General features: G+C 30.7%; 1 long non-coding RNA gene across 2 annotated transcripts in view; it reads left to right on the forward strand.

Annotated features, from left to right (window-relative positions):
* The window catches only part of LOC143230955 (uncharacterized), a 29,109-nt gene that overhangs the window by 12,125 nt on the left and 2,130 nt on the right, over nt 1–14,854 (forward strand). The window contains exons 3-4 of one of the 2 annotated variants that reach the window (XR_013016705.1): nt 8,669–8,778; nt 9,608–11,820. This is a non-coding gene — a long non-coding RNA (uncharacterized LOC143230955). Of the gene's footprint in view, nt 1–8,668; nt 8,779–9,607; nt 11,821–14,854 lie in introns of those variants that run through there. The other variant, XR_013016706.1, reaches the window with a different exon arrangement.

Here is a 14,854-nt window from a genome sequence, read left to right on the forward strand (position 1 = left end):
CCTTCAAGCAAAAGTGTCATAAAATTATTACCTGCCTTAAATCCTGGTGCAATCTTTTTCTCAAATGCAAATCTACGAGAAGGTATTCACTTCCAGAAAAAAACAACATCTGTCTCATCCATGTGAAAGACAAGAATGCCATGGAATTCCTCCACTGCCTGTTGGTCTGCACTTGCTACCTCACCTAAAATTTTGAAGCTGTGCAAGTCATTGTGATGTTTTAAGTGGTCAAACCAATTATGGCTTACAGAAGAACTGTCACTGTCTTCCTGCTCAATGCCTTGTCAATAATGATTCTCATACTGAAGGGCATATATTACTGGTTTTTAATACTCGATCCATGTGGCTCTCATTTATTCATTCACTCCATTACATTCCTGTTTTGTTCTCGGAACTTTAGTTACACTCATTTAAATAATATTTTATCTGGCACTTTTAAGAACTTTCTTTTTTTACCACAGATCTCACCATGGTTGATACAATCAAAAATCACATGCTATGTCTATCACACATCCTTCAGCCAGAAACTTTGTATAATTTTCAGGTTTATATTCACCACTTTACTTGTGCAACACTCTCACTTGCAAGGTATTTAGAGGTCATAATTAAGACAGGATTGGCACTTTGAAACAGTTAAACCAACATAGAGCACGATTGAGTGTTGTGTTTAAAATAACAAAGACACTTTATCACATTTCTGCAAAGTTATCATAGAGTTAGACAAACTGTACACATTATTATAATTATTGTGCAATTGGACAAATTCTCCAGATAACCACTCTTTTATAGTTTCTTTATCACCCTCTCCTAAATGTATGAAATTTAATGTAAATTACTCACTGTATTATCATTCTCAACCAGGCAAAGCATAATTTTTATACACTTTAATCTTGTTTAGTTACAGACCATTTAAATAGAAAATCAGACGAATCTTGTCATGCCCAATTTTCACATGATCTTTTTCAGAAATTTCCTACAGTTTTCTCTTACTTTTAATACTATATTATTTTAACCAATGGAAAGCCAAGGTTTTAATCTATCAGATGATGTATTTTATTATTCTCTTTGCAGTTATTTATCAATTTCACTTTTAGTCCAAGTTGGTTTTCCATAGTGAAGAAATTGACGAGTTCAGTCAAAGTGGTCAACCTTGTAAAACTATACAGGATTAGGGAGAAGAAAATAACACATAAAATATAAACTTTTAGAGATTATTCACATAAAATTTGGGATTTCTATTACAAAAAGTATTTTAATCTTAACTTGAATATCTCTTTGTTTTCAGAATAGTAACAAAAATACTCCATATATTCACTGTCAAAATTTTAGTAAACAGCTTGCATTACAAATATGACTGTGTGTTTACAGAAGATTTAATGTCTACTAAATGCTTGGAAAATGTTGTGAAGATACATATGCTATATCAAATGTTATAATATGGAAATTTGTGAGTTCAAAGTGGTTACAAGGTCGGTCAAACTGACCAACTATGGGAATAAAGTTCATTTATTTTCAAATGACAAACAATGGGGTGGTTAGTAATGAGAACTAGCTGTACAAGGTGCATGTCGTTCTGTGTGTAAATGTGTTACTGCATTTTCTATTCTTAAAGATGTATCCTAACCATTTGAATGTTATATTTCACAAGAAAGTTGTTTGTACATATATAAATAATGCTTCAGGTAATAGATTATATAATACAGATATTTATAGGAATATCATTGGAAATGTAAAAGATCCTTTGATGTGCAATCCCATTATTATGGATTTACCCAAGTCATTTGAGAAATCGAGTATATCTTTAATGTCTGTTCAATTTTTCAGAACTCCAGTAAATCCTTGACTGTTTGTGTTAAATTAAAGGCTGTGGCTCTTTTTCGACTTTTTTTTAACCTTTAAGGAATTAAATTCTTTGCCACTGTTTTTATTAATGCTTTATTCCTGATATATTTTTTTGAAAGTTAGTAGTAATTTATAGTAAACCTCACATGGGTAGAATTTACAAATATGTAAAAAAGATTATAAAAAATCACATGGTTGTTAATTTTTGTAAGTACTACATGTTTTTTATCATTTTGAGTGTTATGGTTTTGGATACTGTACATCAAGGTACTTGAATATTCTTAAGAAGTGTACATTTATAATGTTTAGCATGCTTTGTAGAGAAATATTTGTTTGAACTCTTTCCATATTTTAGCTCATTTAATGGATTTTATTTGACTACTTGCCCAAGTAAATATGAGGTAGCACATTCTTCCAGTATTATTAAAGGAGAGTGAAATAGACTTTTAGCAATAACATCCAATGTTACATTTCCTGCTGTGTGAATGTAACTTACCATCATTCACATTTGTTTTAAGTGCCATATGCATTACCAACATGAAGCTCTTTTCTAATGCTGTAACCAAAACAAACAGTTGCTATTGCTACATTCATGAGCATTAGCTATGAGTAAGATATATGAGGTCTATTCAAAAAGTTGTAGGACTTCTGTTACAGGTGCCAGTACAGAGTCAGTGAGCTTCATTGAAGAGTGTACAAAGTACAAATAGTGGTTTACCCCACAAACAAGCAGTTTCTCAAGATGTTATACTCACGTTGCGAAAATGTGTTCAAAGACAGACTATCTCTTGCCCCTGTCATAATAAAAATGAGCAAAAATGAAGAGCAACATGTTTGCATGAAGTTTTGTGTGAAAAATGGTAAAGGAGGAACAGAAATCCTCTAAATGTCAAGAATTGCCTTTGGTGATGACTGCTTAATTAAGGCTGTCATTTATTAGTATATAAATGCTTCAAAATGGCGAGAAATTGGTCAAAGATGGCCCATGTTCTGGGCAATCATCGACATCATCCTCTGATGAAACAGTCGCTAAGGTGAAAAAAAAAATCGAAGTGATCAACTGTTAACTATCCACGAAATTGCTAATGGACTGGACATTTTCTTTGGATCGTGTCTGTCAATTTTAACTGAAAAACTCTACATGCATCTTCATCATGACAACTTGAATTCACACACTACTGCATATGTTCAAGAATTTTAGACAAAAAATAAAATTCCTGTGATAACACACTCACCCCCTGTGTTCTCTCAATGTTGCCCCATGTGATTTTTTTCCCTGTTCCCAAAATTCAAAATTAAGTTGAAAGTAAAGAGATCTGATGACATTCCAACTATCCATAATAATGTGAATGCAGAATTTAGTCACATAACAGTTGAAGACTTCCAGAATTGCTTCCGAAAATGACAGGGACGTTGAAACAATTGTGTATCAGCTGGGGGAAGATTACTTTGAATGGGATAGCACAAATACTGATTATATACATTATCCTTTGGAATAAAGTGAAGTCTTAGAACCCTTTGATCACACTTCCTATGTAGCTAAATATCACATACGATACTCAGCTGCTTTAACGATATGTCCTGTGTATATCATTTGATGCACAGGATAAGAATAAGGTAAACTAGCAGTTTATGGATGGGCCATTGATTCCTGAATTTTATAAATGAAATTTACACTATTAATACATAAACTATCACTCGGAGTTATAAAAGACAGAATGCCCAAAGTGAAGTGAATAAATAAGATTATAAAATCATTATATTAGTTTACTTTTAAACTGTTATATTTTCTATAACACTCATTGGTACTTTGTACCTGATGATGCTAAGTAAAATCTTCCAGATGTAGTAGTTAATATTTTCTTGTTTCCTACTACCTGTTATAAATGTTTTACTAACCACAGTGTATACTAATGATGTTCCATTTTATAATATATTGTGAATGACAATCATCTGTGTGTCCATACTGAATTAATTTATATCCATTATTCAAGCATGGATATTTTTATGATAAAGTGTGCATGCAGTTCTGTTGTCCTTCACAGAGATTTAAACTTTCAAGAGCAGTCATAGGTATTTTGCATGACTGATATTCTAAAAAAAATTGCAAATATTTATTACAAACAAAGCATTTCTTGAATTGGAACATTTTTTTTAATATTCATATAAATTCTGTCAAAATTTTATTTGCCTGTACTTCAGAAAGCAGGTGGTTTAGTGCTTTCTCTTCCCATACCAGCTGTTTTTAAATGTATAATCATATTTATTATTTCAAGCAGCTGAATGCTTTTATTGTTAGAGGTGTAAGAAAGTAAAAGCAAATTATCTGTTAAGGTGTTATCATATTTCTAGGTAATACATGCCGAATTTACACCTCATAGTTTTACACAGAAAAATTGTAATAATAATTGTTAAATATTGTATTAAGTTACATTTAATTAAACTACAGCTAGTTACTTGATGTATATATTATTATTTTATAAGACCAGTTACTGATGTTCATATATTGTAATAAAATTGTTTAACATTTTAAGAGATTTCCTTTAAACTAGTAATAATATTAAATTGTTATTGTGTTATAAAACAGTGATAATTAATTTTAAAGAGTCCCAAATGATATTTATGAGACATAATTAGCCTTGATGTATGTTTTTGTGTATATATATATATATATATAATTACTATGTTTTAAAGTCTGGCTTTCTTCCTTACCAGTCCAAATGCAGTAGCTTTAAAAATGGCTGAGAAAATTTAGGAAAACTTTGATAATGCATGCCTTGTAATTGTGAGTAATGTTAATTATGATTTAATTTCTGAATATTGCTAATTATTTTAATAATTTTTCCTCAGAAGATCATAAATGTTGCATGTTACAGAGATGCAATTACATAATTTTTTTTATTGTATTTACTACTACAATTTATAATAGTGAGAAAGTTACTGCTCATTATAATGTAAATATAAAATTAATCTACATTAAATAGTCTACTTACAAAAGAAAATTCCTTTTAAGGTTTGTTAGAATTGTAAATTAGTTGCTAAAATTATTCTTATAATTTTGGAATTTCAAGCTACTATAAATGTAGTAAAGATTATAACTTTATTTTTATTTATTAGTTTTTTTAATATAATTATTTAGAACAATTCATGCAAATTCTAAAAATCCTCCAAGTTAATATTGTTCATAAGGCATTATTCTCTTTTTAAACTTTAATAGTTATTTGTATTAACAGGCTTCATTGAAATTTGTGTCTTGATTCTGTACCATTATTTTAAACTACTTAGTGTAAATAATATCAATAATAATTATGTGGTGCGTTATAGTAAAATAACATGTTTATATAGATTTCTATGCTTTCATATAAACACAAATATACTGCTAGTATCTTTCTTTCATCTTTCACTTGTTGCATGTATTCAAGCTTTCCTGAGATTACAGATTTCTCCTTTGTCATTGGAAAGCAATTACTTAAGTGTGCATGCTCAGAAGAACATGCTCCCTATTGTTACTTTGAAGCTGTTATTTTTTGCTTTATCAGTGCTTCTAATAAGTTGACTTTTTGTCTTGTCATTGTGTTTCTTCTCAACATACTGAACCAGCAGATAAGATAAATGATTGATATTAGTAGTGTGATGAACCAGAAGATACTGGTTTTCTTCTCCTTACAGAGAATTGATAGAAACTTGATTGTACTGTCTACCCATTACTGCCAGTATTTTTCCATTTGTTTTTATCTGCTTATTCAAGCGGTGTTTATTGAGAACTTAATGAACTTTCAGTAGGTCTACTCTTAACCCACCTTCTATTTTTGGTTCTGTCAGAATATATATTTGTAGAAGTATATGCTTCTTTTATTAATTCATTTATGCCCCTTATCATTGACAACTCAGTGTTTAATGTTTGCTCTGATTTCACATCCTTTGGTAAAGGAATGCATTTATTGTTACTTATGATTCTTTATGGCATGTAATATTGGAAAATATTTCTGCCTCTTGATAAGCAGGCAATAACTGTTGTGAAATTCCTGTCTTTGTGATATTATTCCTTTTATTTTTTCTTTCCCAAGAGAGAAGAATAAGTCTTATGACTAACTTTTAGAGGAATTATTTTCCTCTTGTGTAATGAGAAAAGACTTTCTAACTTATGTTCTGGTCATTGGGAGCCTTCCTTAAGCATCTGCAATGTTAACCTTGATTTCCTAATCCTTACTGTCTCCTCTGTTTGTTTATGTTCACAATGAGAGTTTATTGGTTTGTAATAAGATATTTAGCTTAGCCACATTTTATATTTTAATCATAGTTGTTCAATTGTTTGAAGCATGGTCTTGTACATTGTTTCAGAATGTCCACATTTAAACAAACACTTTATTGCTTTTAGATGTACTGTTTTACTGACATTTACCCCAGCTGCTTTTTTAATGTTTCAAACTGTTTAAATTTTCACACTGACATGATGAATATCGTAATACATGATTTATTTGTTTGTAAATTTACTTGCAGTAAAAAAACCAGATATGATTAGTTGGTTGACCTCCTTGCCTTGATCAAGATGTAATCATTTGAGGAAAGGTTACATCTTTTTAAGCCTCATTCTAGTGAATCAAAGTCAAAACAAGTGTAATAGTGATATCTTGGGGTAATTATATTGTGGAATTTTGGTTCTTTCTGAAAAATGTCGTCTTTTCCAGCTCAGCTGGGTGAAGTAGTGTTAGTATAGTTCTCTTTGATACCTACAAGTCTTCTAATCATATTATTTTGTTCACACTGCGTGTAATACATTGGCATTTTATTTTGTCGTTTACTTCTAAGGTTAGGTTATGATACCCTCCTGTGACTACATTTTAGTGTATTATATAAGTTGCTAATTGGAAACTAGTTTTCATAACCTATGTTTTAAGAATATATCTCCTTTTGTCTTTCGATCAAGCATCTTACCTGATTGCCATTTAATAATCAAAGAGAAAGAAGAATCTACTCACACAATAGTTATTTCATTTCTTTACATAGCACTGGGTTTACCAATGGCCATTGCTCTTGATTCAGATCCCAGTTACTAGTTCTCATTCTGTGTGATACATTTCTTTTACTTTGATTATTAGAATGATTTTTTTGAGACTTCAGTTTTTTCATCTTTCCTGATCCAGTGTGAAATTTGAGATGTCTTTATGTCAGTTCTTTTTTTATAAGATTACAAAAGTCAGCCCAGCCTTTGTTTTGTCTTTGTTAACCAGAAAACCTTTTTTATTTTTTTAGCAAGGATGGTGAACTAAGACCCTACTCTGTATTTTTGTAATGTCCTTCTTTGTTCTGGATATAAGTGGCACCTCCTTTTCTCTTTTGAACCTCTTTTTCTATGTGGGGGAATTCTTTCTGCTTGGTGTACAGAAATGTATTTGAAACTACAATTATCATGCATGTAGAACTGACAGAACATGAATCGTTCCCTTGTTGGTTAGTAAGACATCTCAAACATGAATGAGAAAAAGGTTGTTTTATCAGGTACTTGAACACATTGATTGGTGGAAGGCAATCTCACATATGATAAAAGTTTCAAAAATAACAGAAAACAAGATGTCATGTAAGTGATGTAGGCAAAAATAGAATAAAGATATTAACTACTTTGCCATTCTGCAATAACATTGAGAATAAAACTGTTAACTACTTGGCCATTCTAGAGCAACTTGATGTAAAATCTATTAATTACTTGGGCATTTTGTGTAACTTTTGGAGTAAAACGTTTAACTACTTGAGCATTGTGTTGTAACTTTGGAATTCCATTTTAACTATAAAAGTTTAGATTTTTACCTGAGTTATAGGTTTTATGTACTACAATTATATGCATCTATAAGTGCCTAGACATAATACTTATCAATCTGAAAGATGAACAACCAGAAGATATCAATAGAATTTAGAGAAGTTGGCTTTCAACTTTATCAGTACACTGGAAATTAAAAAATAAAACCATGTTTGATAGATATTTTATATACCTGTTTTCATTAATGTACAACTTACATGTTCAGTACTTTTTTCAAAAGTTAGACATATTAGAAATAGTAAAGAATTTGTTAGTATTTTTTAATACCATATGTGTAAGTCATAGGATGATAAGGCATCAACTTTACCTTCTCATGACACATTATAAATCTTTAACTTTTTATGGTATTCTTTAGGTTGTAATAGTTCAGTTTTGTAAGATTAAGGTGTATCTGTAAAATGATGATGTCTCTCTAACAAGTAGTAGTAGAAAATGATGCTCATATGAAGAATAAAACATTTTTGTCTGTCGTACAATTTGCTTATTGCATTTGAAAAATCCTACAAAATGTATATTTCCATTTTTATTTTATTTTTTCAGTGTCCATGTATTCTCTATGTGGTACTTTTTTCTTCTATCAGAAACTGTCACTAGATCAACATAAGACACTTAATAAATACTATGTTGGACAGCGCACTTTAAAAAGTTTTGGCATAGACATGTGTTAAAAGTGGATTTAAACAGTGTGTCCAGTGTATAGACTGAACAATATATGAACTTCTAAATGACTTGTGGAAACCAAAATAAGAACATCTTCCATATTACTGCTCATTTATGTATTCAGTTCTGTCTTGTTTTATGCAGGAACATATACTAAATTGTTTTTGAAAGATAAAACTATATTTTTGTTTAGTAGAAGATATGTTCTGCTTTATTATTCAGTGATGAAACCAATTATCGTAACATTATAAGTTATTTATATTGGCATTTTTACATTCTTTAACTATTTTTCTCAGTGTTTTTTTGGAACAAGGTCATATTGCACTTGGCATAGCCTCAATACTTTTTTAGTCTAGGGTGTACAGACATCTGGTGAATTATGATAACTACATTGATGACATATATGAAGATTGGAGTAACCAATATAGAATGAATAAATAGAAAAATTGCTCATATCACTGGTAAGTTTGAACTGCTTGTTTTTTATTACACATGGATCAGTAATTTGAAAGTGGTCTTACACGTATTCCAAAGTGCTGAGGCTTAAATTATATTACTTAAATCACATGATTCATTCTCATTTATCCTGTAGATAATTTTCTTTTGTTTATAGCCATTTCCATTTTGGCATTTGTAAAAATAATCTAAGTTTCTGAATTGTTCCTGGCCTTATCTCATTTTAATCATAATATTTCATAGGTTAATAATTATTTCTGTAAGACTCCATGGTGGGTGAGGTCAGTGGATATTGAATATTTCTGTTGTTTTTTTTAATGTATAATACAAAATATGATAATCAGATTAAAATAAGAAAATAATAATAATTGGAAAATGACCGTGATTGAAAAATTTTTCAAAAATCACAATCTCTAACTATTCCTGGGCCTTCCTTTCTGATTTTCATTCATTGATAGTAAGTTCTATAGGACAGAAATGATTAGATGGGCTTGCTGGCTCTCCTAAGTTGGTCAAGTAGCTACAACCTGGAGTCATTTTGATTGAAATTTCTCTTGAGAGTAAACTTTATCAGGAATATGCCTACTGAGGATACCTCCCATACTATTTAAAATTCCTCAAAAGCAGTGATTATTGGGAAGAATTTGCTTTATGTCCCCCATGTCAGAGATTCTCTTTGGTGTTTCCAGCCATGGAGTTTCTACTGGAATAACACAGCTTACTAACATTCTGACATGTACATTGTCACCTTCACCTGATACCATTAAAGCAGGTCACCTGAACTGTAAACTGGTGTTCTGTATTCTTAACTTTCTTAGACTTTTCCCATTTCAGCAATTTGGACACATTCATACACCTCTTCATGATTCTTAAACTCTTGCTACAGGCTCAACTGAATCAACCAAGTTTATGATCACAAAGCAATCATCATAGTTTATGTATAATAATGTTGAATATGTTTTGTAACATTGACTGATATCTTGCAAAGTTTTGTGAAGATTTCATTAAATGCTTCAAATCTTTTGTGCACCCAGAGTCAGAATTTTTAATTCCATATTTTTATTAAAAATTACTCTGTGAATATATGAAATCAGAGTGTTGACTGCTCTGAATGCAAATTGATTTTCATGTTTGGATTAAAAATACTTTTTACCTGAAAGTTGTCAAATTTTAGTTGTTTACTCTCTTAACACCCCCTAAATAAATACCAAATGTTTTTATTTAGTAATCTTTATATTTTATTTGTTATTTTCTGTATCCTACCTCTGTGTGTATTCAGTCAATTTACTAACCTTGTCACTACCTTAAAAGAAAATGAAATAAATCTAAATTGTCACTTTGTCTTTCATGAATTACAACAAACTGAAACAAGAAACTATGACTGTTTATATTAAACAGCATAAGCTCATAACAGTGTGCATCCATTACTGCTTAAATTTCTTTTTGTTGCCCTTTCAATTGTGTCTAATTAATAATCCCACCACAGAAGGTTAAAAACACCCAGTGAACCTTATGAAGAATATTTATTTATTTTTCTTTACCTAATCTAACCTAATACGTTTCTAATTTTTACTTGTTAGATACTTCTATAATAATAAATAATACACATAAAAACAAAAAATACAGTACTTACCTGGGTCTTTTTTTTCTTTTTTTTTGCTTACTGTTAACCATTAAGGAAACTTGATACCTTTGTTTTTATACTATTGGTAGTACTAAACTAAATAATATTTTATGTAGTCAAATAATGCACATAATAACACAGAATAATAACATGCAAAATAACTGATAATTTATTAGCTTTCTTTGTAATAACAGCCTTTAAAAGTTCATCTGAACTTGTTGATGTGATTACTGTGAGAATAAATTTTAAACTGAATGAAAACATAGACAATATCTGGTACTGAAAACAACATAGTATTACATGTTATTTGACAGATTAAACTTTTGACTTTCTAATAGTTATGAATAATACAGTATAATGTCAGAAAGGACTATTAGCACTTTGTGAAAGATGGAATGTAACAGGTGAACTTGCAAATTAATCTGATTTTCTAGTTTGTGGCTCTGTAGATAAATAAATTTGAAAGTGATAAAAAGTATACTTTTCCTGAGTAATATGTGTATTATAATGAGTAACTTACATTAAATTCTGCACTTTTTAGAAGGGTGTTAAATAAATTAAACAGGGAAGTTCTGTGAGAACAAATTTTACAATTCACATACTAGACAAAACAGGATTTTTAAAATACTGCAATATAAAATTAAAAGCTTAAACTTTATGTGGTATTAATGTTTGATTTAGTAAATACATTTTGACACCAAATTAATTCATATATAATGATAGTCAAATAGTTTAATTAAATTTTGAATGTAATTCCCTAAAAAAAATCATGACATCTGGACTTTGATCTGTCTATAGCAAGAGTGTTAACATGTTCTTCTTGTGGTACCAAACACTGCAATAATTGAGTGTCAGTTGGACTTGCACTGTATAAACTGTAGTGGTTCCCACTTTTGCAGTGATGTAATTAATTAAGAATTTATAGATATTTTTTTTCAGTTTGATATATTTTTAATTAAATTTTTATATTCATAAGTGAGATTCCTTTACATTAAAACAAAAAATAATGAAAAAAAAACATTTATATTTTTTTAAAAGGTGTAATATTATGAAAGTCAAGTTTCCACAAACTGGACAAATGACTCTTTGTACTCAGTTACTTATGGGAAAAGAATGAATGTCCAATATTGTGTGTATCATTAGTTTGCACAATGGTGTCATGTATTATATTTTAAAATAAGTTCTGTAAACCAGTTACAAAAGAAATAAGATTGTGTTGCTATGTGATAGTAGATCTTCATTTTGGCTTCTTTGAATTAACACAAACTTTTTATCCAAAGTAATTTACATGAATTGAAATTTGTATTTTTCTTAGGAACATGTTTATTAGAAGTTTCTGGAACTAATTTAAAATTTGTAGTTTTATGTTTTAATGTATTGTTACTTATTTCTGTTTGACAACTGAAATAAAACTAAAATACAACTTCATGTACTCTTTATGATCTTTGTACCTATCAGTGGAATATTCAATACCACTAGAGGCTACTTATAAAGGTGTCCAAGTAAAAGATGGAGATTTAGGTGTATGGTAGGACAGAATCACTACCATAGAAATGTGTCTGTTGGTGGTGTTACTAAGGTAGGACAGAATCACTACCATAGAAATGTGTCTGTTGGTGGTGTTACTAAGGTAGGACAGAATCACTACCATAGAAATGTGTCTGTTGGTGGTGTTACTAAGGTAGGACAGAATCACTACCATAGAAATGTATCTGTTAGTGGTGTTACTAAGGTAGAAAAGAATCACTACCATAGAAATGTATCTGTTGGTGGTGTTACTAAGGAAGGACAGAATCACTACCATAAAAATGTGTCTGTTGGTGGTGTTACTAAGGTAGGACAGAATCACTACCATAGAAATGTATCTGTTGGTGGTGTTACTAAGGTAGGACAGAATCACTACCATAGAAATGTATCTGTTAGTGGTGTTACTAAGGTAGAACAGAATCACTACCATAGAAATGTATCTGTTGGTGGTGTTACTAAGGTAGGACAGAATCACTACCATAGAAATGTATCTGTTGGTGGTGTTACTAAGGTAGGACAGAATCACTACCATAGAAATGTATCTGTTAGTGGTGTTACTGAGGTAGGACAGAATCTCTACCATAGAAATGTATCTGTTAGTGGTGTTACTAAGGTAGAACAGAATCACTACCATAGAAATGTATCTGTTGGTGGTGTTACTGAGGTAGGACAGAATCTCTACCATAGAAATGTATCTGTTAATAGTGTTACTAAGGTAGGACAGAATCACTACCATAGAAATGTATCTGTTAGTGGTGTTACTGAGGTAGGACAGAATCTCTACCATAGAAATGTATCTGTTAGTGGTGTTACTAAGGTAGAACAGAATCACTACCATAGAAATGTATCTGTTGGTGGTGTTACTGAGGTAGGACAGAATCTCTACCATAGAAATGTATCTGTTAATAGTGTTACTAAGGTAGGACAGAATCACTACCATAAAAATGTGTCTGTTGGTGGTGTTACTAAGGTAGGACAGAATCACTACCATAGAAATGTGTCTGTTGGTGGTGTTACTAAGGTAGGGCAGAATCACTACCATAGAAATGTATCTGTTGGTGGTGTTACTAAGGTAGGACAGAATCACTACCATAGAAATGTATCTGTTGGTGGTGTTACTAAGGTAGGACAGAATCACTACCATAGAAATGTATCTGTTAGTGGTGTTACTAAGGTAGAACAGAATCACTACCATAGAAATGTATCTGTTGGTGGTGTTACTAAGGTAGGACAGAATCACTACCATAGAAATGTATCTGTTAGTGGTGTTACTGAGGTAGGACAGAATCTCTACCATAGAAATGTATCTGTTAGTGGTGTTACTAAGGTAGAACAGAATCACCACCATAGAAATGTATCTGTTGGTGGTGTTACTGAGGTAGGACAGAATCTCACCATAGAAATGTATCTGTTAATAGTGTTACTAAGGTAGGACAGAATCACTACCATAAAAATGTGTTTGTTGGTGGTGTTACTAAGGTAGGACAGAATCACTACCATAGAAATGTATCTGTTGGTGGTGTTACTAAGGTAGGACAGAATCACTACCATAGAAATGTATCTGTTAGTGGTGTTACTAAGGTAGAACAGAATCACTACCATAGAAATGTATCTGTTGGTGGTGTTACTAAGGTAGGACAGAATCACTACCATAGAAATGTATCTGTTGGTGGTGTTACTGAGGTAGGACAGAATCACTACCATAGAAATGTATCTGTTAGTGGTGTTACTGAGGTAGGACAGAATCTCTACCATAGAAATGTATCTGTTAGTGGTGTTACTAAGGTAGAACAGAATCACTACCATAGAAATGTATCTGTTAGTGGTGTTACTGAGGTAGGACAGAATCTCTACCATAGAAATGTATCTGTTAGTGGTGTTACTAAGGTAGAACAGAATCACTACCATAGAAATGTATCTGTTAATGGTGTTAATAAGGTGGGACAGAATCACTACCATAGAAATGTATCTGTTAGTGGTGTTACTAAGGTATATGCTTATAATAAAGGTGACTCTTCTGATTCGGCACAATAGACTGTATTTAAATAAATATCAAAATCTAAAGAATGCTTATCAGTCTTTAATGAACTTTATAATCTATTTGTTGATGGTTTGGAACATTTGTTTTTTTGGTTTAGAATATTGCTACACCTCTCTAATTCACAATAATATTGTTGCCTATTTTCTGAAGTCTTCCTCGGACATTTATTCATTTTCTTAAAAGACTATTCTGTCAGTTGCATTAGGTATTTCATATAAATACATCCGAGAAATTTTTTACACATTGATATATATGTGTAGTATTAACTGAAACACTCTGAAATGGTTTTAAAATATCCGTTCTTTAAACTGTTGTTGTGACACAATTAAAACGTCGAAAACCAGTGAGAAATTTTGAATCCAATAGCCCTGAAAATTGTCAAAAACAATCAAATTAACAAATTAAATAACAGAAGCTGTATTTTCTCCAAATTACCACACACGATCAGGAACTCTTTAGTATATTTTACATTTGAATTGCATATTTTTATTTTAAACTTCTAACACTTTTAGACTTCAAACAAAAAGTACAGAGAAACAGCAATTTTGCATGACAGAGCAAAAAAGAAATAAGTATACACATCTGTGATTTTTTTCAAACAGTATTTCTAGATCCATAAACAATAATCCTAAGAACTCTGAGCACATATTAATTTCAAATGTAGTTACAGTTAACTTATTACGATAAATTTATTTATAAACTTGGTATGTTGTAACCATAACAACCTCATATAGTAATTTAGGGTAAAATAATAATGTAGGAATGAGTAGGATAAACAGAACAACTGCCCAGATCATTTAGGAATTACTGAAAAGTACTCAATATTTTATATAAAAAAGAAATATAGTGATAATAATAAATGATAAAATGGCAGAATAACATATGCTAA

Source organism: Tachypleus tridentatus, chromosome 10, assembly GCF_004210375.1.
Source record: "Tachypleus tridentatus isolate NWPU-2018 chromosome 10, ASM421037v1, whole genome shotgun sequence".
Taxonomy (NCBI): domain Eukaryota; kingdom Metazoa; phylum Arthropoda; class Merostomata; order Xiphosura; family Limulidae; genus Tachypleus; species Tachypleus tridentatus.